This window comes from Protopterus annectens, chromosome 8.part0, assembly GCF_019279795.1.
Source record: "Protopterus annectens isolate FY-2018-M chromosome 8.part0, PAN1.0, whole genome shotgun sequence".
Lineage (NCBI taxonomy): Eukaryota > Metazoa > Chordata > Ceratodontiformes > Protopteridae > Protopterus > Protopterus annectens.
The window spans coordinates 153245070-153267222 of record NC_056741.1 but is presented as its reverse complement, the minus strand read 5'-3'; the positions used below and the strand labels follow the sequence as shown (position 1 = coordinate 153267222).

The window sequence follows — 22153 nt, the reverse complement described above, 5'->3', positions numbered from 1 at the left end:
AAATTTCAAAAAGTCTTCTCTGACTCCTTCTCAGGATCATGTTTTTCTGGGTTGCAGGATTCGGACTGTGCTAATGCTTGCATCCCTGCCCCGTCCAAAGGCCTTAACTCTCATTTCTTTCTTTCAAACTCTTCTTCCTCTGGCTTTCATTACTGCCAGGGAGTTTCTGAGAGCTCTGCGTTTCATGGCATCCACCATTCCGATGCTCCCTCTGGCCACACTTCACATGAGAAAGTTTCAGTGGTTTCTGAAGTCAGTGTGGCTGCAACATGCACATCCTCTAGACTTTATAGTTTCTCTTCTTCCTTGTCTCTGACAGGAAGTTCACTGGTGGATTCAGCAGTTGTCTCTGAATCCAGGGATCCATTTTCATCCCCCTTTTCCCTCTCGGGAATTGTTCTCAGACACTTCAGACATGGGATGGGGGGGTGATGTTTGGCTCCCTAAAAGTACAGGGGGTGTGGTTGCCTCATCAGTAGAAGGAGCACGTCAGTGTCAGAGATGAGACCTCTTCTGCATGTTCTTCAGGCCTTTCATCTTCTTTTCTCTGCCCCAGGGTCTCAAGGTGTTCACAGACAATGCCACAGTGATGTGGTATATCAACAACCTGAGAGGAATGAGATCTTATCTTCTTTGCTGGTTGGCACTTCTGGTATGGGATCTTGCTGTCAAGTATCAAGCTACTCTTCAGGCAGTTTATATCCCTTCCTGTCAGAACATTGTGGTAGACACTCTGAGCAGGTCCTTAACTCAGTCCCATGAATGGATGCTTCACAGGGATGTGTTTCTGGACATTATTTACCAGTGGGGTACTCCTCAAGTGGATCTTTTTGCCTCCCCTCTTAACAGATAACATAGGTTGATAGGTTCATAGGTAGGTACTAGGCTATCGGCCCTGGGGCCTATACAAGCCCAGCCAAAAAGGTACCCTGGCTTTTGCCACCCAAGAAAATTATTTGCCTGTGCTAGTGTCAAGCAGAGCCACAGAGGTGATCCCCGGGGTGAATTTCCTATTTCCCATCCAATCATCAAAATTGTTCTTGAAGAGTGCTAATGAGGAGCTTTGTTTGATATAGATAGGTAGTTTATTCTAGAGTATGGGAAGTCTCTGGGACAGGAATCTATCCCTCCAGCATGTTCTGTTTATTGTGGTGACAAGGTTTAGGTCCCTAGAGCATGTAGCTCGGAGGGATTGGGATTTCTTTAAGTGGAGCATGTCCACCTCTGAGTAGGCGATATGTGATGGAGTAAAGCTGGAGTTTTTTGAGACGGTCTGCGTAGGGCATCTGTTTGAGGCCGGTAATCCTCTTTGTGAGTTATTTCTGCTGCCTTTCCAGTTGTTGTAGATGTCTTGTGAGGTACATACCAAAAGGGGCGTTGTACTCTATAATGGGTCTAATGAGTGATGAGTAGAGGAGAACAATGACCTCTTTTTTTCTGGATGAGAAACCTTTTGTGATGAGGTGTGCCACGTAGAAGGATTTTCTGACTACTGTGGCGATGTGATTATCAAAGGAGAGAATACTGTCCACCTGTGTCCCAAGGTCTCTTATCACACTTTCGGTGTTAAGTATACTACTGCCCAGTTCATGGGTACAGAGTTTTTACCAAAGGGGATGACAATGCACTTTTTGGCATTGAGCTTGAGGCCATGGCTTTGACACCAGGCATCTGTCTCAGTGAGGCCCTTTTGCAGGATATCCACATTGTTAGGGTTTCAATTATGGCTCCTAGTTTGCAGTCATCTGCGAACTTCGTTAGCCAAAGACCTTCTGTGTTAGCCTGTACTTCAGAGAAGTAGATACAAAACAGGAGAGGACCCAGGACTGAACCCTGTGGCACTCAACTTGCCACTGGTCTGAAGTCGGATTTGGAGTCTGCTACTTTCACAGTGTGGGTTCTGTCAGTGAGCCAGTTGGCAACCCATCTTGTGACATAGGTATTTATACCTAGTTTAGTGAGTTTATCTATAATTCCAGAGTGGGGGATGGTGTCAAAAGCCTTGGCAAGATCTAGATAGGCTGTGTGAACCACCTTACCCTTGTCTATGGCTTTGGTGACTGCTTCAAAGAAGTCTATCAGGTTTAGGAGACATGATCTGCCTTTTACAAATCCAAACTGGGTGGGGTCCAAAGTTTGGAGATTACCAATGTCTTTGTTTATAAGTTCCATGATGATACGTTCCATGGCCTTGCAGACCAGGCTCGTCAGGCTAATGGGAGGTAGTTCCCAGGGTCCATGGTGGCTCCCCCCTTGTGGAGTGGGATAACCGTCGCTATGCACCATTCAGCAGGCACAAAGCCTGAGGTGAGGCTATGATTGAACATGGTACTTGGGTGGGGTGCCAGTTCATTCTGTAGTTTGTGTAGAACGCAGCCTGGGATGTTGTCTGGTCCCATGGATGCTGTGTTCTTGGCACTGGAGAGTGTGGTTTTTACCTGTGCAGCCGTGATTACAGGAACTTTGCATTCTTCCGGTGTAGAGAAGGGCTCTTTAGGGGGTGAGAGGGGGGTAAAGTTAGCACTGAACCTATCTGCCAGGATGTTAGCAATATTAGTTGGGTCTGTATATTTAGTGCCATTGTGCTGTAACTCAGAGCAGATCTGAGTGTTGCCATTGAGATTCTTGACATCCTCTGTTTTATGCCAGAGTCCCAGGTCCTCTGGTGTGGAAGGTGGATGCCCTCTCATTTTCTTGGAAGGGGATGTTTCTTTAAGCATTACTTCCCATTCCTCTCATTCCAAAAGTCCTGTTCAAGATTCAGCAGGATGCTCCCAAAATCTTGTTGGTGACTGCCTTTTGTCCACGACAACACTGGTTCCCTCTACTTCTGCTTCTAGCTAGGGGCAATCATCACAAGTTACCTTACAGGGTGAATCTGATCACACAAGTCAAGGGATCTCTCATCCATCCCCACCTGTCCGCACTTCAACTGACACTGTAGGTGATAGCATGTTTATTTCTCGCAGACACCTTTTTTCTGAGCATAGCAGGAGGCCAGGAAACTTACTACTAGGAAATCCTACTTATCCGAATGGAAGAGGTTTTCTATTTGGTGTTTCTCTCATAATCTGGACCCACTTACTGTGGATGTTCCTTTGGTTCTCTCTTATTTGTGTGAGTTGCTCAGTGCTGGTTTGGCCTGTTCTTCTATTAAGGCCCACTTATCAGCTATCTCTGCTTGTCTGCCCTTTTTGTCCTCCTTTAGCTTTTAGATTTGAGGTTAAACAATTTCTTAAAGGCGTTCTTAATATTAGAACTCCCAGGTCCACCTCCCTGGGATCTTAATGTTTTTTGGAGAAGTTGACTTAGGCTACTTTTGAGCCTTCTGCTTTAGTTTCCTTGCTACATTATTCCTGGAAGATGGTTCTTTTGTTAGCTCTTACTTCTGTCTGAGTTGCAGGCCGTTATGGCTTGTCCTCCTTTTTTTTTTGATCTTTCATGAGGACAGGGTGTTCTTGTGCACTAACCCTTCTTTTATGCCTGAGATGGTTAATGAGCTATCCCTGAATCAGTCATAGGATCATAGTAAGTTACTAGGCTATTCGTCCTGAGGCCCTTATAAGTCTAGCCAAGAGGTTAGCCCATGTTTAGGCAAATCAACAGTCAAAGCCCCTGTCCAGCAGGGACAGAGATGGAATCCCAGGGGTGTATTTTTTGTTTCCCATCCAGTTATCCAGGTTGCACTTAAAGCAAAATGAGGTACTCTGCAGTCTATTAATCTTCTTACTTTTTTTCTCCTGTCTGCACTCTGACAGTGAGAGGGTGCTGCATACTTTGGAGATGCATAGTCAACTCAGGGTTTATTTGGATAAGACTAAGGTTATTAGAAAATCTGAACAGTTATTTGTTTCTTTTCATCCTAGATCTTTGGGACTTGCTGTATCCAAGCAAACAATTTCTAAGACTATTTCCTTTTGTTACACTTTTCATGACAAGAGCCTTCCTTCTTCAGTTAAGGCTCATTCTGCTAGAGCTGTGGTTTCTTCGAGTGCTTTTTTCAAGGACTTAGATACTAGTTCTATTCTTGAGGAAGCTATCTGGACTTCTATGCATACCTTTACCATGCACTACAAGTTGGATGGTATCTCTAGAGCTAGGGCTGGTTTTTCTAGTGCCATTCTTTATGGCATTTTAGGGGTCTCTTCTGTGCCTTCCCACTGCCAAGTTTCCTCTTGATCTTTGGCACTCTCCCATCTGTTAAGAATACTGCAGCAGTGAATGTAAGGACATAGTACAGTTGTGTAAAATCTTACCATAACGGTAGATGTCCTTGCCTTCACTGCTACAGTAGTCGCTCCATCCCACCATCCCTCTAGTCTTTTGCCTTCCTGGATGTACACGTTACCTCTTGGGTTTCTTGGACTGTGTTCCTACTGGGACATTCATTTCTGATTATGATAAGCCTGAACGTCAACTTTATGCAAGGAGCATTTGGGTGATGTCCGGCATACCTTTTAAAAGCAACAAGTAGTCTTTGTTAGACTGGCCGGACATTCGGGCTTCGACGGCAGGGAATCCCATCTGTTAAGAATACTGCAGCAATGAAGGCAAGGATATCTACCGTTATGGTAAGATTTTATACAACTGTACTTTATTAAATGTGTTATGCACTGCAAAAAATGATTTGCTGTATGTTATCTCATTAAAAACAGCAAACACTGAATTTATGTATGAGAATGCCAGAAATTTTACAATTGTGAAACATATCAAGATTTCATAATAGTTGGCAATGTAAGTCCATCTAGTATCTTAACAGCACAAGCTGCTTTTTAACCTTTGTGACATCCTTTGCCTGAAGAAAGAATAAGGATCAGGTGCTCTTCTTTTCCCAGGAGGCCCAAGTTCATTGTGATTTGTATTCTCTACATCATTGTTTATATATTATTTTTTCTCCCAGCCAGTGGAAATTAGCCAATCTGTTGCTTAATTACCATAAACACTTCCTTTGGGTGCCAGAACATTTTGCAACTGAAGTAAACAGAATTCTGAAATAGGTCAGATCAAGGAAGCAGAATGGAACTTATTCAACCTGCGTAGCCTCATTACTGGTAAGAACTTGATACATTTCCAACTAGTGCTCACTGAAAACTTCATGTCATAAAGTACACTGCATTCCAGCTAGTCTCTAGTTTCTTCTCAGAACATATGTGGTAAAGCTTCCAATAATGTCCCTTGGTCTTTATGAACTGACCACAGTGGTGGGACCTAAAACAAAATGTGACCTTTCCATTGCAAGGTGTTCCGCTTGTATCCAGGTCCAGTTCTCTAACAGTTGTTTCTGAAATTCAGTAGTGTTCCTCCCCTTCCTCTCTTTCAGTCAACCCCACAAATCTGATTTTTTTTTCATTTTGCTTTGCCCTCCAAGTCCACTATTTTAGATTTGAGCTCATGAATGTGCCCTGGTTATCCAGAATGGGGGTGCCAGCATCTCTGGATGCCTATCGTAGTGCTACAGGTGTGTATGAATGTTCTGCTAGTACCTTTAGATTTTTGATGTTCTCTCCTTTGTCCTCTTAATGTAACTTTCCAATTTCACATCTATAATTGATTTTTTACCCAACACCATCCTTTCAAATGGTGAAATCTCTGCAGTAGGCTCTTGGGCCTTGGAGGAATTGCTTCATGCCCACCACTTGATCACTAGGAAGTTGAATTCTGTGGTCAGATGCTAACTTCAGCACCTTTCTGGCTACGGCTTTTTTTTTTTCTTTTTACTGACCTCATTAGGCAGTTACTCTAACCTTTTATGAGCCGATGTAGTCCCGAGAGATAGGGCCGAAAGCGCTCAACGTTATAAGCGATTTATTATTGATTCCTGGTGGACTGAACATTTAGCAAAAAGAAGATTTTGTTTGTTTGACTTGTTTGAGCTACGTGGACCTTCCTGGATACTAGTTTTGTTTAGGTTGCATGGTTGTATATGGGTTTTTCTTTTCTTTTCCTTTTTACTGACCTCATCATGCAGTTACCCCAACATGCTTTGCAAAGTTTGCTTTTATGAATAACAGTTATTTGACTCTGCATTTGCAACTTTTAAACTTTAAAATAGTCATACCCCAGGATTCAAGAATGCCTACACTGTGTACATCATTCTGAGTGAACAGACAACACAGACATAACTCACACCTTCTTCCACCTAATTTTAGTTTTACCACTAATATTCTTGCAGCTTTAAATACTGACAGGGATTCATAAAGGTTACCACAAAGTGTAGACTACATGTAGACTTAGTGCAATCTTTCTGAGTGACTAGAAAGCACAAAAAATGTGATAAGAATGTTCTTGAATATATATGGTGTACACATAGTGTAGGCTTTATTGAATCTGGCATGTAGTTTGGCTGGGAGAGTGTGCGTACATATTGTTATTATAAGCCTTTCATAACCAGATGTATTTCCGACATTTCCTCTGAGCAGACCAAATAAACTAGCCTCATTAAGCTGGATACATTTAAAAATTGTATCCTGTGCACTCTGTGCTTCTTTCAGCCATTCTTACTTTACTTTGCTCCCCACTATGCCTCTCTTCTTGGGTTCCTATCACGTGATCGAAAATTGTAAATGACGAATGCGTAGTGAGTGAACCCGATTGGTCGAAACGTTGCACGCATAACACGGAAATCGCCGTAGGGAATATTTTCCCTTTACTTTTATGCAGTGCAATCTCGGAGTAGGAATATTTAAGTAGCAGAGGTGTGGGGGGCGCAGCCCCCCTGCCTACAGCGTTTAGGTAAGTATAGTTTTTTTATTTTTTTTTATTATATTTTTGAAATTTCAGACATCGCTCATATGGTGTTGACCATATGGTGTTCGATGTTTGAAACTTTCAAAAATATAATATAGACCCTTTCTTCTCCTGTGTCTTAAGTTGCAAATATGTTCTTTTGATCTTTACATTTTATAATATTTGGTTTGTTTTTTAAATGGATTTTTTCTAGGTGACTACATATTTTTAATCATTTCAACATGCCTTGAATCTTCTAACAGGAATGGGGGATCTACAGAAGGGGTGGAACATTGTTTTGCTTTTGGAAGCTACTGTTAGTATGTTAAGATCTGTCTCCCCTCCTGTTTTGTGATTTTTGTTTTTGTTGGCAGAATATCAAGGTGCAGCCTAGGTTGGCATATTTGTTGTTTGTAGATGACTGGTTTGTTAACCTCGTGTAACTATGATGCCTCATGTTCACTACTGAGTGTAAAGTGGGTTGTATGGAATTCAGCACCTCTAAGTTATAGGTTATTGTTGTTTGAGAGAAAAGGGAGATTCACCCTCTGCAGCTAGGGAGACCAGTAATGCTAGATGTAAAAACTTACGTAACTTTGGCATCTTGTTCATAAGTGAAGGTAGAAGGTACCAGGAACTTGCTCAGCCGATGGGTGCAGCAGCAGTGCTGTAGACATTGTCCGTGACTGTAATGCTGAAGCAAGTTCTGAATGGTAGTGTGAAGCTTTCATTTTACCAATCAGTCTTTGTCCCTTTATCACCCATGATTTTATGCTTTAGGTCTCATTATCATCCATGGTCTTGCGAACTTTGGATCACATTATCGTCCAAGGTCTTCAGCTCTGGGTCCCATTATCGTCCATGGTCTCGGGCTTTGGATCCCATTATTATCCATGGTCTCAGGCTTTGGATCTCATTATTGTCCGTGGTCTTGAGCTTTGAAGTCCATTATCGTCCATGGTCTCAGGCTTTGGATCCCATTATCATCCATGGTCTCAAGCTTTGCATACTGGCAAACTGCAGAAATGAGATTTCTTCATTGGGTATCTGACAGAGTGTGTCTCTCAGCAATCTGGAAGCCATGTTGAGAGGAGTCAGTTGAAGTGGTCTGGGCAACTTGTGATCATGCTCACACTAGGCACAGCTGCCAGCCTCTTAACTCCAGAATCGGGAACAAAGCTAAAAACAAGGATACTTTTTAAATATTAGAACTACTGACTTAAAAAGTTTATAGAATAAGAGAACTTGAATTAGTATGAATTGTGTTACACAGAAGTAGTCTATAGCTTTAATAACTGTCATTATTTGTTCATAGCTTCACAGGTTTCTACTAGACCATAGGCCAATTAAGACTTTTGAAATCCAGGCACTGTAATCCTACTGGTATACCCAAGTACTTACTATCCCTGTACAAAAGCTACAGAGAGGCTAGACTTTAGCAGCCATTATTTTCTGTAGTATAATAATCGCCTGACTAACTTTGCACTTCCATGCATTCGTATAAGTTAGACTTGAAGATAGTTTAATATATGCTTTGCTTTATAGAAAACAGAAGTTTTTAACATCAGTGGGGAACTCTTTGGAAGCGATATCTGTTATGTGAACAAGTCTATGTATGTTCCATAGAGTTAGGTCCCTTGACTTTGTGTGCGTGTTTTGCAGGTATGTATTAGCCCAGCTTTGTAGGCCAAACAGATATCACCTCATAGGAGTTTGAAGGAGATAGAGAAGAGGATTAGGGCTTTTAGATGCAGAGGGTACATAGAGAGATCATACCAGAGATTCTTTTTAGGCAGGAACTGCTGAGGTTTTTCAGGTTGAGTTAGGTGTTTGGACAGGTACATACCAACAGGCACATTGTATTGTAGTTTGGGCCAGGTTAGGGGTGAGTTTACAAGAATGATGAACTCTTTTGACTGAGAGGAGATGCCCTTAATCTGTTGGATGAGGAAGAAGGATTTTCTGATGAAAGAAGACATGTGGTAGTCAAAAGAGGGTCTGTCATCCATAGATCCGTATGTTTCTAAAGACAGAGTATATGGGGAGCATTCATGTGATAGGAGTATGAAGATGCCTGTTTCCCAAATTGTATGATGGTACATTTTTTTCTTTTCTTTTTTTTTTTGTTTTTTTGTTGGCATTTAGCTTTAGACCATGATCCTGACACTGCAAGCCTGTTTAAGATACGCCCCTTTGAGAGATCCAAGTGTCTTCAGGGAGGTGATCGTGGCTCCAAGCTTGTAGTAGTCCACAAACTTGGTCAGACATAAGCCTTTAATGTCAGTTATGATATCAGAGATAGCGATATCACATAGAAGTGGTCCCTGAACAAATTCCTTGAAAACAACAACAATAATGACAAGTCTCTTGGAGGCTAGTACACCATTAACTTTACTAGAGTCATGTTTGTCGGTGAACTGCTTGGCAATCCAACTGTTTACATAGGGATTTGTATTGATTATGACCAGTTTGTCAATGATGCCAGAGTGGGATATAGTGTCTAAAACCTTGGCTAAATCAAGGTAAGCTGTGTGCGTAGAGTTACCCTCATCTACTTTCAAAGAAATCAGCTAGGCTAGCTATGCATGATCTATCTTTTACAAAGCCAAGTTGGTTAAGCGTAGGGATTGTATGTTCCCCATGTCCCTGTTTATGAAGCTCTTGATGATGCATCCCATCACTTTGCAAATGATATTGGTGAGGCTGATAACTCAGTGGTAGCCAAGATATATGGTCAAGCCTCCCTTGTGTGCAAGAACCAGTGCAATTGCTTTCTAGGCTTAGATATCCAGTACTGTGATTAAATAGTTTAAAGAGGAAATCTGATAGGAGGAGTTTCATGAAAATACCCATTAGGTTGTCTATACCCATAAAACTGATGCTTTTGGTCTTGGGGAGTACTTTCTGCATATGTTTAGAGGTAATTACTGGGGGTATGAAAAGGATACCTTGTAATGAGAAATTTCGATGCAACAAATCAGAGAAGTTGAAACTGAATTTATTTGCAAGGATGTTAGCTGTATCCTCAGAGTCTGAGTTAGTTTTGTCGAGATAGGCTAGGTGCAAAGCTGAGTATTATTTCTGATGTCCTTTACATAAGTGAAGATTTTCTTATGATTATCCTTTGTTGATGTAGAAATTTTCATTTCGTAATTAGCAGCATAGAACTTGGTTTTGTTCCCAAGTTCTTTGATAACCTTTTTAAGGTTGATTAATAACATGCTGAGCTCTTTCCCTTATTTTTTTTTAAATATAGCAACTTTGTGGTCTATCCCACTGATATACCCTTCACTAGTTAAGTATGGCCACAAATCAGAAACCTTGTCTTTCAAAATCCCTAAACTAGCAGAAGCTGATATCAGCCTATTCAATGATTTCACATTGATACAGCTCTTACCATTAAAAGATTGACATGGCCAGTAATTATTCAAATAAATTATACTCTCAATTAGAGAATGGTATTGGTATAACCCCCCTACCAAAACTAAACAAAAAGGGAGGATTGAGAGCAAACACGCCTGGTGGTCCACATGCATAAATAATATGATAAAGGAAAAATCTCATTAGAACATGTAGCAAAACTAAAGACCCACAAATCAAGGCCATCATCTAAAGGATATGCAAGGTGATGAAAAATGCCACCAGGAAAACAAAGGCTTCCCATGAACTTAGGCTGTCATTGGAAGATAAGGATAATTACAAATCCTTCTTTGCCTACATCAAGAAATTATGAAATAACACACATTACTGTGAACTTATGATAGCACTACCTCCTTTCATACAGTGGACATTGCAAATACATTTGCAAACAAATTCACAAAATTTCACCCCAGAGATATCTATACAAAAAAGATCTCGTAGCTCACTATCATCATAGAAGAACTCTTGTAAAAGTATCTTCCAAAACAAAAAATACATTTTCTGTGTGACCTGCTAACATACCAAGCTGCCTGCTGAACAGCACTGAACATACACATACATTGGTGTTCCTGCTCCTACAACTATTCAACCAAAGCCTATCCACTGGCTTTTTCCCAGAGGTATGGAGTACCACAGTTGTGATGCCACTTCATAAGGGTGGCCCCACAACGGAGCCTGGGAATTACAGATCCATCAGCCTGGCAAAGCCTCATCTGCAAGGCCATCGCATGGCTCATAACAGACCTGATAAACTACAATATAAAAAAAAAAAATCTTAGTAGACTTTATCCCCAGAAGTTTAGTTTTGTTAAGAGTAGATCCTGTCTAATGAATGTGGTAAATTTTTTGAGAGGATAACACAAGCCATGGATAGTGTCATGTTCACCATACAGTGTACCTTGACATCATCAAGGCCTGCTATACCACATATATGCATTATCAACAAGCTGAATGCAGTCCAGATTGATCCATGTAGTCATGTGGGCAGATAACTGAGGAACAGAACACACACTAAAAGCATGGCAGAGACATCCACCGAGAACATGAAGGTAACCAGTGGGGTACAGTTGGGGTCTGTGCTAGGACCTTTCCTATTTGGCATATATTTCTCTGATCTCCAAATGAAAAATTAGGAACTCTGGTTAACCATATCTGCAGATGATTCTAAACTGAGTGTTACACTCAAATATTCTTTTGAACTTACATGTGTTAATAGCTCGTGCTCTGAAAAGGGATTAAATGTAAATGCTAAAAATGCAATTTTGCTGCATTTAGTAAACAAAGCTTCCACCGAGCTTATAATATAAAAAACACTCCACTCCAAAGTGTTGATGTGAGAGACCTTGAATCATGAGTTGATAACTTCCTCACCTATGGTTAGTATGGTGTGGCAGTAGTCAGGAAATCCATCACAAAGGGCATTTCTGTTTTGTAAAGTGTTTTATAATACGTTAGTACTATATGTGCTAAATGCTGGTATTGCTTATGACTGTAATCTCCTTGAAACTAGCATTTACTAAATGTTCAGTGCGTGTTATTATCTTGGGGCTTTTCTCCCCGGGCCTCCGCTGAAAATGGACATATATCCAGTCGGACTATCACGGTCAACAAATGTAAAATAAATAAATACATTTCTTCTAGATCCCAAGAAGTCCTTACCCTTCTATATTCTGCACTTATCAGGCCCAATATCAAATACAGTGCCTCCTCTGGGATGTATCTTACCAAGCAGTTGGAGAGACCCCAAATGCTCCTGGGAAAAAAAACATCACAGGCCTAAAGAACTTGAGCTACTAAGAGAGGTTGGAGGTTTTGCCCTAGTACTCAGTGTCCTACACAATACTTAGCAGTGTGGCACACTATCTTTCTTTAAGAAGGAATTAGACAATTGGATCAGTATTCATAAATTCAGCCCTGATAAAGCCAGCCTATCGCTCCTTGAAAAAGGAGGTAAGATCAAAAAGTGGGTACTAGCAAGGCATAAATGGCCACATAGCCCAGTTTTCCTATACATTTTATGATTCTGTAAATATAATGCAAAAAAGTACTTTCATCATTGCAATGGTATGATACAACAGAGCAGTAAACTATGAACCACAAAAAAGATACAGTAAAGCAGAGAAGTAATCTATCCCCTTCTCTCTACTCTTCCCTCATTAGGCCAGTCATCGAATATAATGCCCCATTTGGCATGTACTTCACTAGACAACTGCAACAGCTGGAGAGGTCACAAAAGTACCTCACAAAGAGGATCCTAGGCCTTGGACACATGTCCTACATAGACAGATTCAAAACACTCCAGCTATTCTCTGTCTCATATCGCCTACTTAAAGCCGATCTCTGCTTGACTTACAACGCCATGTCTGACCCAGCTCTGTTAGAAATGCTACATGTAAAGAAATCCCTCCACACCACATGCTCCAGAGACCTCAATCTCATTACCACAATCAATAGAGCATGCTGGAGGGACAGGTTCATAACCCAGAGACTGCCCATGCTCTGGAATAGACTTCCCATACATGTCAAGCAGAGCACCTCACTGGCCCTCTTCAAGAGAAATCTTGATGAGTGGATGGGAAATAGAAAGTTAACCCCGGGGATCACTCCAGTGGCTCTACTTGATAGAGGCACTGGAAACTAACATTGGGCTGCACGATGCCAGAGCACTTCTATGGGCTAGGCTTGTAAAGGCTCCAAGGCCATTAGCCTAGTACACACCTATGAACCTATTAGCTGCAGTTGAGAAATATACAGCGGAAAGCAACAGTTAACAGTGCTAAATCCAGCATCACTAATGGACAGAAGATTCCACGTACTGTCGCCACATGCAGCCAAGAACAAGTAAGCCCTAGGATGTTTTATTCCAGGGAATCAGGGTTGGGAGGAATAGGACAGTTACCAAGATGAGTACTTGCTACTATTGTATGTGCTCTGGCACTGTATTGTATATATTATACAAACCCATTTCACTGAGTACTGCACTTCCCAGATATTATGGGACTGTTGTTCATGTCAAACCCTGTAGTGAAAGCTTAAGACAGGTTAGTCATTCTGTTTTATAGCATGAAAGCATCATGGCATCTGCAAACATGCCAAGTTGAAACAAACCACAAGAGCACACTGGCCAATAAAAGTTAGTACTGCTGTGTAATCTATAGTAATGGAAGCCAACATAATGACACTATCCCCTTCTCTCACAGGACGGGAGTAGACCAGTTTTAGATACACAATTACCGCAGGACAAAATGGGACATTTAAATCAGCACTAACAAACTGATACATAAAATAAATAAACAAAAGTTACTTCCCAGATGTTGTAGGATTGTTTTTCAAGTCAAATAAGGTGGTAGAATTCAAGGCATTATGGTCTTGTTGCAGCTTTGCACAATAGAGCAGTGGTGTCCAGTAGTGTCCATAACACAGCAAGTTCAAAGCAACACTGCAGAATTACACAGGCCAATAAAATTTAGCACTACTATGCAACCAACACTAGTTCAAGACAGAAACAGCAACAGTAGCCCATTCTCGGAGGGCGGGGGCAACTAGACCAGTTTCAAATATAAAATTACTTTTGCACAAAACAAGACTTTTTAAAAACAGCCCTAGCACACTCCAATGTATAAAATAATTTTAAAAGGTTACTTCCCAGATGTTGTGGTACTGTTTTTCGAGTGAAATACATTAGCAGAGTTCAAGGCAGGTTGGTTGTGCCACAGCCCAGTACAACAGAACAACAGTGTCTGCAAAGATGACAAGTTTATAGCAGGCCACAAGAGTGCACAGGCCATGTTAGCACAATGCTATGTAACCAGTAGAAATTTCAAGCTAGAAACAACAACAGTAACTACTTCTCTCAACAGGGTGGAGACAGCTAGATAAGTTCAAATGCAAAGTTACTGCAGCTCATAACATATTTTAATGTGTAAAATAATTTAAAAAAGGTTGCTGTCCATATGTTGTGGGTCTGTTTTTCAAGTTGGTCATGTCACAGCCCAGCAGAATAGAACCATTCAAGGCAGGTTGGTTATGTCACAGCCCCGCACAGTAGATATTCAAGGCAAGTCAGTCATGTTGTATTCCAGCCATACCTGTCTTATGTTTTGGTCTGTCCTTCATAAGTTTTGTACATTTTTGTCGCATCATTGATGACTAATGTCAGTAAATAATGTCAGACATTTGAATTTCAGACTTTCCATTCTTCAGAAAATGTATACTAATTTAAAATCTGCTGTTCTATCAAATGTCTAAGCTTGTACGTTTGTAAGAGTAATATTTAAAATCTGCCCTGATTTTGGGCCTTTGTCCCCCCATTATTTTGGCTTTGTCCAGATTTGCAATAACAGGTTGAGAGGTATGAGCCCAACACATTAGATTCAGTTGCAGCCCAAGACAATTGAATCTCTAATATGCCATCATTTTGCAAGGAATGACTGCTTTTAGGAGGGACAGTATAAACATTTGGGACCAAATCAGTAACGTGTATGACCATCAGGGATATTTGGGAGGTATACTCATAGGTGCCCCCATGGGAGGTGCACCAGGCATAGCCTACAGGGATGAGGCCCTGAGATGAACCCAGGGTACATTGGAATTATATCTTTCAGCATGTCTGGGAGCTACTGCCAGTCCCACACGGTGAGCTAGAAACATGCTTAGAGCATGGAAATCTGGTCTAGTCTCATCTTGCAACTGTAATAACCAATTGCAATGTACAGTCACATGCCTTCCTAGTTGTCAGATTCTGTTACCGTTTGTCACACCCCTACCAACGCTTGATTAGCAGATGCACTTAATTATGGTTTGATTGACAGACATGCATCCTCAATCTTTTGATTGATAGATGCAATTACTGGACAATGAATGCTGTACTGTGTAGTTACTGTTAATGGAAATCAAAGTTGGCAAATGCATGTAAGTTAGTCTTTCACCCTCTCGTAACCCTCTAGTTAAATCAAACCTTGATGTGGGTAAAGCCCTATTCTGTATGGTTACTATAATGGAAATAAAAGGCTGCAAGTTTATGTGATGGGGGACTATGCCCCCCAATACCCCCACCTGCTAGACGTACACTCATTACAATTCAGTCAAGCCTTGAAGTAGACAAATACATGCAAGTAGGAGTTTTGCCCCCTTACCCCATCCATGGTTTCAAACACTCCCTTTAAATCAAACAAAAGTGAACAAATGTGGGAAGATGACGCTTACTTTAACCCTATGACTTATTTTCAGTAGTAGCTATAACTTTGAAAGTTTAAAAAATACGGGTAACAGTTTGCTAACCTGAGCATATTGAATATCCAAACAATAAACAAATAACATGGGTACTTACTGAAAAAGATGCACTTATTTCAACACACAAAAAAGAAATAAAGATTCCATTAAACATACAACTTACCAGCATTACAGCACATTGCACACCAAACATTTCATTGTGATAAAGGCCTTTTTATTCACAGTACATTACATTAAACAACCTTCTCATTCTTTTTCTCTCTACAAACTGCAGTAGTACAGATATACTGAAGTCTAAATTTGCAGTTCCTAACTATGAGAGAAGTTAAGGGGACAGCAGTCATCTTACAAAGCTTTAAACAGCCAAATGTCATTTTTACCACGTGTATGCATTTACCTTTATCTTACATATATGAGACTGTTAGTGTATATACTTATTGTCACTACTGTGACAGAGGGGCAACTGTATAAATACCTTAGCACAGTGAAGGTTTCCTTTTACCAGTATATATGTTTCAAATTCATGGACCTCTCCCTTCACAGTCCACAGCTGACAGCAAGGCCACTGAAGCTGTACTCTCTCGTAGTCTCTTTTTCAAAAAACATCCTGTAAGATTTCAGGAAGAGGTTAGAAATGTTAGTACCAGGAAGTAGTAGTGGCAGTTAATGCACTGATATGCCTAATTTGTTTAACCTTTTTGAATTTATAGTTCCTGTGTGCAACAATCTACTTCAAACTGCTGTCACATTTGTCTGTTTGCATTACATCTCTGTACCTATGTATTAGGCACTTGTTATACATTTGTTGTATTATGCAGGCTAGGCTGAGCCTGTATTTGTTCATACTTGATCAGTGTTCTAACCAGGTAAACAAACAAAAATAAAAAATAAAATAAATGAATAAAATTAAGGTTCTGAGTTTTTAATGAGCTGCTACTTGCAGTCAAGGACACAGTGTTTTGATTCCTCCCCCTCCATTTATCTCTTGTGTGACACTGAGCAAGTCACTTGACCAGACATTCCTCCCAGGTAACCCCTGAAAATGGGCATTTGGTTTTAAGTGGGTTTACCTGGTTAAAAATGTGTAATGATTCTTTCTTTCGGCTTTTTCCCGGTTAGGGGTCGCCACAACGAATTACCTGTCCGCTCACGATTGGCAGTTGAGTTTTTACAGTGTCAAGTTGCCAGCCCGGCGCCCAACCTTCCACAAAAATGTATAATATAAAATAAAAAACAATATGTATTAAAGTGGAAAAAGTTATTTCACAAAATTCAGAGGAATAGTTAAGTGGCAGAGCATGCACATTTACCATAAGTGCTGAAACACCTGGCACACAGATGCTAGAAAAGGGTATATTTTAGTACTCCATCTTTATCCTTAGTTGCTACGATTAATTTTTTTTTTGTGAAGTACTGCATCTTAAATCTCACAAGAGGTTAGCAATTCCAAAGTGGAATATGAATTTTATTTTGTGAAAAATATACCATGCCATCTTTTGAGTTAATAGAAATTGATTCCTTTAAGTTCCTGGCTTGTAGAACAATGTTTTCAGAGTTACAGTAATTGATGGCTCCTTTTCCATCCATAATATTTTACAAGGATGGGGTATTCCTACCTACTAAATCATCCTTTATGCCTAAAGATGTGCCTGAGACTGCCCTGACCCAAAAGATTTAGCTTCCTTTCTATTATGATCAGCCACAGAACTTTAAGGAACAACTACTCTACTTTCTATGTCCCAGAAGGCTGCTTGGTGTTTGCATTTACAGGACTAAAGCAGTTAAGAAGTTGGATCAGCTATTGAGCTTTGTTTGACCCTTACAAGTTAGTATTTCCAGAACAGACTTTCTAAATGCCTAGCTTCACCAATTGCATTCTGTGATGAGGCTTTGAAGGGTCCTGTAAAAGCTCATTCCACTGGTGTAGACAAGGCATTGACAGCTTTCTTCAGCTGGACTGTCTTTTTCAGGGAACATTTGTGACGTGTGTACTTTGTCCATACTTTGACAAAACCTTCCAAGTTAGATTTGCCAGTGTAATTCTAGAGCAGCCCTCCAGTATGTACTAGGTAATGCCTTTGTTTTGTTAGTGATGTGTAGCTTGCTGAATGTATGTGTTGGATGGAAAGGAATGGACAATGGATGTAGTGCCCTTGTACAGGTACTGACAGTAGCAGGCAAATATACAAACCTCTTCCTGCACTTTCAGTGTACCGATCTGCTATTCCATTTGAGATTTTCAAGTGCCTGTATTACCGTGTGCTTGCTTTTTTGTGTTAATTTTGGTTTATTCAAGTCGTTATGTAGTGTGAAACTGTAATTGTTGGCTGCTGTGTGGATAAAATATAGTGATTTAGCCTGTGAAGGACCCTACTTAGCAAGGTGAAGAAGAGCTCAAAATGGCTGTTTGTATGACTTATAATGGGTATGGAACATATTATATAATGTCCATTTGTCATGAGGAATTTGCTATTTGTGTAATGATGATCACTGAGGGAGGCAAAATCCACGTAGTTATCAGAGGATTGGTGATAGAAACTTAACAATATGGTACTCTGCTTTGATATGCTCAGACATAGCTGTGCAGTTTTTTTCTGGATAGGTATCCATTAGGGTCTTCTTTAATAACCTGGCACTGGTGCTACTAATTTGGTGGAGTTAGTCCCTACCCTTAATTGCCAGCTATCACAGGAGACATGTACCTCAGAGTTGCAAGGCCTGGGGTGAAGGACTACACAGTCACTGATAAGGAGCCAGATAGTGCAGTCTGTGTACCAAAAGTTATTTGCTGCAAAGACAGGAATGGATTCAGATTTCTACTATTATGGTGGGTACCTAACACAATCTCATAGTCACAAGGTTACTCGCTCCTGAATCTCATTGTTTGACTGGGAAGTACATCTTTATACTTCGGTTAGGATGCACTCATGCCTTACTGCTGTAGGCTGGGAAGCAGATCTTCATATGTCCTGTAACATGAAATGTAAATTTATTTTGGTTTCAAGACTGTTTGGGTAACATTAGCTTTTCACTAAGTAAAACAAGATGGTTATCTGTCATAAAATCAGCCTTCTGCTGTCATAAGTGGCTTTAACTGATAAATTATTCATGCTGAGCCCATATTTCCTTAGATCACAAGATGAGGAAGCTGTGGTACAATGAAGATCACCAAGCAATTTCCATATGGGTGACTATCTTCTTTAAACAAGGTGTTTGACTTTATAATTGGCTTTCCCAAATCTTAGAAATACTGCCTGCATTGCCACCTTCAAGCATAAACTCTTCTAGGTACTAGTAAGGTGCATGTCCACTCTTGGGCAAGTCTAAGTCTCCTTCCTCTGCAGTTCTGTCTCATAATCCTAATGCAATGAATTCAGTGTCTGCAGTGGTACCACATGACAGCATCCCCATATCTAATGATACACATAGCATTCTTCTTGGCATGCAACATTATCTTACTGTTCTATTCTTAGGTCTGCTATCCAAGCACATTATCTCTTCTCTTTAAAAGAAAGCAAATCACAGTGCCTTTAGAAAGTTCATTTACTGAAGTTAGCTTAAAAGAAAGTCTCTGGTTGTAGTCTTCTACAGATAACCAGATTCCAGGCATCTGTTTTTTTGGTAAATGATGTTGTGAATAAATACTTCTTCAAACCCTTTGTGCTGAGCCTCCAGACCCCTTCTCCAAGAAACAGAGTGTGAGAGGCTTTCTCTAGCTGTGTCTGGCTTTGGCTATGTAACCACTTGTTTTATACACTTTTACTGACACCTGGATCTGATTGACAGTCGTATTTAATCCCCTTAAAGGGGCACCTTTTTACACAGACTATAAACAATTAAAAAATACAGTGTGGGCAGCAAACTTGGTATAAAATCAACACTGCGGCATGGATGCATTCAATGGAAATGAAACCATCAAGAAAAACAGCACATATATGCAATAATTGTATTAAAACAACCAACTAAAATGAGCACAGACTAATTAGTAATTTAAAATAATGAAATGCTTCCAATTAACTCCCCAATTTAGATTATTAAGATTTAAAATTCTTATACTTTTAAATACATAAATTTATTTTATATAATAATCTATTTTTTATCAAATGATTTTCCATTGACTTAACTTGCACTTGTGTTTGTTCATCCTATTCACCTTTCTGCCACTATGTCAGTCCAGAGGCCAAAAACATTTACAAAAAAGCTAAAAGCAGTTATGAGTGAGATCCAAAGAGGCTGTGTCAAAGTCCTACAACCTGCTGAGGTTTCGTAGAATGATATGTTAAGCTCAAGCAGTGTTATGATGAAGGGAAGGTTGGCAAATGTTTAGATAACAACTTGTGTACAATGTGGCAAGTTCGCATTTATATAATTACATAATCCTATTGCCCCTCTTACACCAGTGATGGCAACAGGAGGTGAAAACTGTTGTTCAATCAGTTGGAAAAAAACTATTGTCATATCATCTGAGGTCTGCAATGAAGGGACTCAACAAAATAAAGTGCCTCAAAGAAGGTGGTATTGCTAAAGAATGCCATGATGGGCTTTGTGCTGCCTGCAGACAAAATCTACAAGATGTTGTTGAATACCTCTAGCTGCCAGACAGAAATTGACAGACACCAAGGAAATCTGTTCTGGCACTGAGTAGCTAAGTGAATGGGACTTTTGCATTTAAGGTTGACATACAGCTGAAAAAAGGCCACACCGAGTTAATGCAGTTAACTGACAGAATGAAGAACATATTGATAAGTAAATGTTTTCATCATAACTATGTATCTGTGTTGTCCATTTTCATTCTTCCTCAGAGTATGGGGTCTTGGTTGTGACCTAGGATCCGGACTGATCACATTTACGTAGCCTCTTGGATCCAACTCTCAAGCTCCTTCCTTTACCCAAAATGCCTCAGTGCACTGTAATTTAACCTCAGATCGAGTTTGCTGCCCCATAAACATAGACACAGTATCACTGAAATAAAAAGGAAAGATAATGGAAAGATAGGGGCCCAAACTGGAACAGCGGTTCCAATATCACTATCAGGTCTGGAGCATTTCTCCCTAGGTCTCCACTGAAACTTGGCTCATTCCAAGTTAGACCTTCCAGGTAAGTTAAATAAATAAAAGGTCACTCCCTTATGAAGGGCAGGGTGAAGGGGGAGTTGAGGAAGAACGAAAATGGACAACACAGATGCATAGTTCTGGTGAGTACATAACTTTTATATCTGATGTAGTTATTTTCATTCATTCCGCAACATATGGGACAGAGTCCAGAGCTACGAGAACCTTGGGTGGCCCTCATGAAAGGATATTCTAGAGTACCACATAACCAAAGGCAACTCTGCCTCTGGAGATCTAATACAACTTGTAATGAGCAATAAAGGTACGGGTGTTGGACCAAGTGGCTGCAGCACAACTATCATCAATGGAAGCTCTGGACCAAAAAGCAGATGAAGTATTCCTGGATCTAGTGGAGTGAGCCTTTGGAGATCTGGGCAAGGACAGACCTTGTTGATTGTAGTCAAAGGATATGCAATCTGTTAACCACTTTGTTAAGGTAACATTGGAAACTGGTTTTCCCAACTTACTGGGGACGAAGGAGATGAACAGCTGACCAATTTTTCTAAAAAACTTTGTTATATGGAGATAAAAATGGAGCTGTCTATGCACATCTAAGATATGAAGCATGTATTCACTTTTGTTAAAAAAATTAGTTAAGAACACAGGTAAGTTGATTGGTTGATTTGATGTTCACCTCTGAGGCTACTTTGGCAGAAAAGATGGATTAGTATGTAAAGTGACTCTATCTTTGTGGAATACCAAGTAAGACAATTTTGAGGAGAGTACTTGGAGTTCAGAAACTCACCTTGCTGAAGTAATGGCTGTGACACTGCCAGCCCAGCTATCTGGAATTTTGTAAATAATTCTATGTCATCTGTGAATATTGATATGATTTATACAGAACTGTATGTTATGTACTGAGCTTCAAGAATATAACCAAAGCATACCCTGCTGGAACATAGAAGATTAATTTGCAAAGCTAGCTCTGAAGAAGTTCAAGTTAAATAAAGTGGATGAAAGTGCTCACCATACAAATGTGATTGTCTATTATTTCCACAGTAGCTGAGTTTTGTATTTGGACATTTAGATTGTGGACTTATAATATGTTTTTGTGTAACTTGCATAGCTGGGCCATAAACAAAAGATTTTATCTCTCAGTTTCAGTTCAATAGCAGACACAGTGTATAGAGCTAGATGTCTTTTATTGTCTTGAAAGAAAAGTAATTGCTAGGTTTAAAATGTAAAGTGTTTTATTGTTTTATGACTTCCAAGATCTGGCAGACATCTAAGAGATATGTATTTTTAACACAGAGATGTTTAGCCTGGGAACTGAAGTCAGGTGACAGAGTGATGTCACCCAAGCTAACCCAGCAGTAAAATGTGATATTAATTTAAGAACTCTCGCAGAGAGAGATTGTGCATTTTGTATTTTGTCTTGGACCTAGCAAGAACATCCACTCATCATCATCACATCTGCACTTGTCTGCAAGTAAGATTCAGGGCATAGTATCTCTCTTAGATATAGATAGGAATATAGTAAAGATTAGTTTAGATGTTTTCTGTATTTATTTGAGATTGTCCTGCAATGTTGTTTTAAAATATTTCCTGTGATTTTGAATTCTGAAGTCATTGTGTTGAGTTACTGAGTATTGTCTTGTGCTTATATTATTAAATATATTTAAACCTATCTTTGTGGCTGACATTTGTGAAACATTTGTGAGGCA

The 22153-nt window shown here is 40.0% G+C and overlaps 1 protein-coding gene across 1 annotated transcript in view; it reads right to left on the bottom strand.

Annotated features, from left to right (window-relative positions):
- Window positions 1–15972, bottom strand: part of M6PR (mannose-6-phosphate receptor, cation dependent) — a 648471-nt gene extending 632499 nt beyond the window's left edge. The window contains exon 1 of the mRNA XM_044079663.1: window positions 15854–15972. The gene's annotated coding sequence lies outside the window, so the exon portion shown is untranslated. The remainder of the gene's footprint in view (window positions 1–15853) is intronic.
- Between the last annotated feature and the right edge of the window lie 6181 nt (window positions 15973–22153).